This window comes from Myxocyprinus asiaticus, chromosome 7 (genome assembly GCF_019703515.2).
Source record: "Myxocyprinus asiaticus isolate MX2 ecotype Aquarium Trade chromosome 7, UBuf_Myxa_2, whole genome shotgun sequence".
NCBI lineage: Eukaryota > Metazoa > Chordata > Actinopteri > Cypriniformes > Catostomidae > Myxocyprinus > Myxocyprinus asiaticus.
Window position 1 is genome coordinate 11,197,871 of NC_059350.1, and position 4,779 is coordinate 11,202,649.

Here is a 4,779-nt window from a genome sequence, read left to right on the forward strand (position 1 = left end):
TCCACAACAACACCCCAGACAAAAACAAAACTTCTAACAAGCTTGACAATAGCTCCAACAAGCATAACTGAGACTTTAACAACCATAACGCAAAATCCAACTATTACAACAACTGTTTCTCCTAAAAGTATAAATGTGGCTTCCACAACAACCACTTCAACAACAGCTCCAACAATCATGTCAGAGGCTCCCACAACCACAACAAATACTCCAACCACAACACCTCTTCCAACAACATCAACGACAACAACTAATGCTCCAATAAGCACAAATGTGGTTTCCACAACAACACCCCTGACAACTGCAAAAATTCAAACAACCATGACCACAGCTCCTACAAGCACAACTGAGACAATGACAACCACAATGCAAATTTCAACTACAACAACAAATGTTTCTCCTACAAGCACAACTGAGGCTTCCACAATAACATCTTCAACAACAGCTCCAACAACCATGACTGAGGCAACCACAACAAATGCTCCAACCACAACACCTCTTCCAACAATGACAACAACTAATGCTCCAGCAAGCACAACTGTGGTTTCCACAACAACACCCCTGACAACTACAACAATTCAAACAACCATGACCACAGCTCCAACAAGCTCGACTGAGATGTCGACAACCACAACGCATATTCCAACTACAGCTACAACTGTTCCTCCTACAAGCATAACTTTGGATTCCACAACAACACCTTCAACCACTGCTCCAACAACCACGACCGCGTCTCCCACAAACACAACAAATTCTCCAACTACAACACCTATTCAAACAACAACAACAACTAATGTTCCAACAACCACAACTTTGCTTTCCACAACAACACTCCCGACAACTACAACACATCCAACAACAACAACCAATGCTTCAACAAGCGCAACTGAGACGTCGACAACCACAACGCAAATTACAACTACAACTGTTTCTCCTACAAGTACAACTCTGGCTTCCACAACAACACCTTCAACAACATCTCCAACAACCATGACTGAGGCAACCACAACAAATGGTCCATCCACAACACCTCTTCCAACAACGACAACAACTAATGCTCCAACAAGCACAACTGTGGTTTCCACAGCAACACCCCTGACAAATACAACAATTCAAACAACCATGACCACAGCTCCAACAAGCTTGACTGAGATGTCGACAACCACAACGCATATTCCAACTACAGCTACAACTGTTCCTCCTACAAGCATAACTTTGGATTCCACAACAACACCTTCAACCACTGCTCCAACAACCACGACCCTGTCTCCCACAAACACAACAAATTCTCCAACTACAACACCTATTCAAACAACAACAACAACTAATGTTCCAACAACCACAACTTTGCTTTCCACAACAACACTCCCGACAACTACAACACATCCAACTACAACAACCAATGCTTCAACAAGCGCAACTGAGACGTCGACAACCACAACGCAAATTACAACTACAACTGTTTCTCCTACAAGTACAACTGTGGCTTCCACAACAACCCCTTCAACAACAGCTCCAACAACAACGATTGAGGCTCCCACAATCACAACATATGCTCCAACCACAACACCTATTCCTACAACAACTAATGCTCCAACAAGCACAACTGTAGTTTCCACAACAACACCCCCGACAACTACAAAACTTCCAACAACCATGACCACAGCTGCAACAACCAAGAGAGAGATGTCGACTACGACAATGCAAATACCAACTACAACTACAACTGTTCCTCTTACAAGCACAAATGTGGCTTCCACGTCAACACCTTCAACCACAGCTCCAACAATGATGACTGCAGCTCCCACAACCACAACAAGTTCTCCAACCCCAACACCTTTTCAAACAACAACAACAACAACTAATGTTCCAACAGGCATACCTTTGGTTTCCACAACAACATCCCCAAAAACTACAACACTTCCAACAACTACGACCACAGCTACAACAAGCATGACTGAGCCGTCGACAACCACAACACAAACTACAACAAGAGCTGTTTCTCCTACAGGCACAACTGTGGCTTACACATCAACACCTTCAACTACAGCTCCAATAACTACAATTGAAACATCGACAACTATAGCCCAAATTCCAACTACATCAGCAACTGTTTCTCCTACAAGCACAACTGCGGATTCCACAACTACACCTTCGACCACAGCTCCAACAACCAAGACTGAGGCTTCCTCGACTACAACAAATGCTCCAACCACAATACCTATTCAAACAACAATTAATACTCCAGATAGCACTACTATGGTTTCCACAACAACACCCCAAAACACTACAACGCTTCCAACAACCACGACTGAATCTCCCACAGCTGCAACACCTATTCGAACATCAACTAATGCTCCAACAACAATGCAAATTTTAACAACAACAACTGTTGCTTCAACAGCCACAATACTTCCAGCAACTGTTCCTACATCAAGCATAAATTTGGCTTCCATAACAACTCCTCTAACATCAACAACACTTCGAACAACCACAACCACAGTTGCAACAAGCACAACTCAGGCACTGACAACTACAGCGCAAAAACCCCAGAGCACTGCACAAATTCCAACAACCACGACCACAGCTTCAACAAGCACAACTGCGACATCGACAACCACGATGCAAAATTTAACTACAACAACAACAGTTTCTCCTTCTAGCATAACAGTGGCTTCCACAACAACAGCTCCAACTACTATGACACCTTCAAGAACAACCACTGCTCAAACTACTACAACTGAGACTTCCACAATCACATCAAGTGCTTCAAACACAATGCCAATAATAACAACAAATTTTGCTCCATCAAGCACAATTGTGGCTTCCACAACAACACCCCTGACCACTACAACATTTCCAATAACCTCAACCACAGCTCCAATAACCACAACTGAGGCTCTCACAATCAGAAAACCTATTCCAACAACAACTACTGCTCCAACCACAATGCAAATTTCATCAGCTTCAACTGTTGCTCTAACAACCACAACACTTCCAGCAACTGTTCCTACAATAAGCATTACTTTGGCTTCCACAACAATCCCTATTAAAACTACAACACAACCAGCAACCACTGCTCCATCAAGCACAACTGTGGCTTCCACAATTACACTCCCGACCACCACAACACTTCCAACAACCACAACAGCTCCAATAACCTTGACTAAGGCTCCTACAACTCCTATTCCAAAAACAACAACAACAACTAATGCTCCAACAAGCACAAATGTGGCTTTGACAACAACACCACCACCCACTACAACACTTCCAACAACCACGACTGAGACTTTGACAACCACAATGCAAATTCCAAGTACAACAACAGCAGTTTTTCCAACAAGCACAACAGTGGCTTCTACAACATCAGCTCCAACTACTACGACACTTTCAACAACAACAACCACATCTCAAACTACTACAGTTGAGACTCCCACAATCACATCAAGTGCATTAACCATAGCTCCAATAATAACAACTGTTGCTTCAACAAGTACAACTGTGGCTGCCACAACAACACCCCTGACCACTATTTCAACAACCATGACTGAGGCTCCCACAACTACAACAAATCTTCCAAGTCCAACAACAACTGTTCCCCCAACAAGCACAACTCTCGCACCCACAACAATTTCTCCAACCTCAACGACACTTCCAACAACCACAACAACAGCTCCATCAAGCACGACTCAGACGTCGACAACCACAATGCAAAATACAACAACAGTTTCTTCAACAAGTACAACAGTAGCTTTCACAACAACAGCTCCAGCTACTTCGACACTTTCAACAACAACAACCACAGCTCCAGCAATCATGACTAAGGCTACCACAACTCTAACAAATGGCCCAATTACAACACAAATTCCAAACACAACTGTTCCTCCAGCAAACACAAATGTGGCTTCCACAACAACTCCTCCAACCTCGACGAGTGCGCTGACAAACACAACGCAAATTACAACAACAACGACAACAGTTTTTCCAACTAGCACAACTTTGGCTTCCACAACAACACCACTGACCACTAATACACTTCCAATCACCATAGCTCCTACAACCAACACTGAGAATTCCACAACAACAACAAATGCTCCAATTACAACAACTATTCCAAAAACAACTTATACTCTAAATAGTACAACTGTGGCTTCCATTATAACACTCCCAAACACTACAACACTTCCAAAAACTGCAACAACAGCTCAAACAACTGCAACTGAGGCTCTCACAACTACAGCAAATGCTCCAACAGCAATGCAAAGTCAAACAACTATTGTTCCTTCTACAAGGACAGCTCTGGCTTCCACAACAGTTCCTCCAACCTCAACAAAACGTCCAACAACCACAATTCCAACAAGCACGACAGAGACGTTGACAACAATGAAGCAAATTCCAAAAACAACAACAACAGTTTCTCCAACAAGCACAACAGTGGCTTCTACAACAACAGCTCCAATTACTAAGACACTTTCAAGAACAACCACCACAGCTCAGACTACCACAAGGATTCCCACAGCCACAACAAATGTATCAACCACAACGCCACTAATAACAACAACTGTTGCTCCAACAAGCACAACTGTGGCTTCAACAACAACAGTCCGGACCACTACAAAACTTTCAACAACCAAAAACACAGCTCCAACAACCAAAATGGAGAATCCCACAACCACAACACCTATAACAATGACAACAATGATGAATAATCCAACAAGCACAACTTTGGTTTCTAGAACAGCACCCCCAACCAATACAACTCTTCCACCAACAACGACA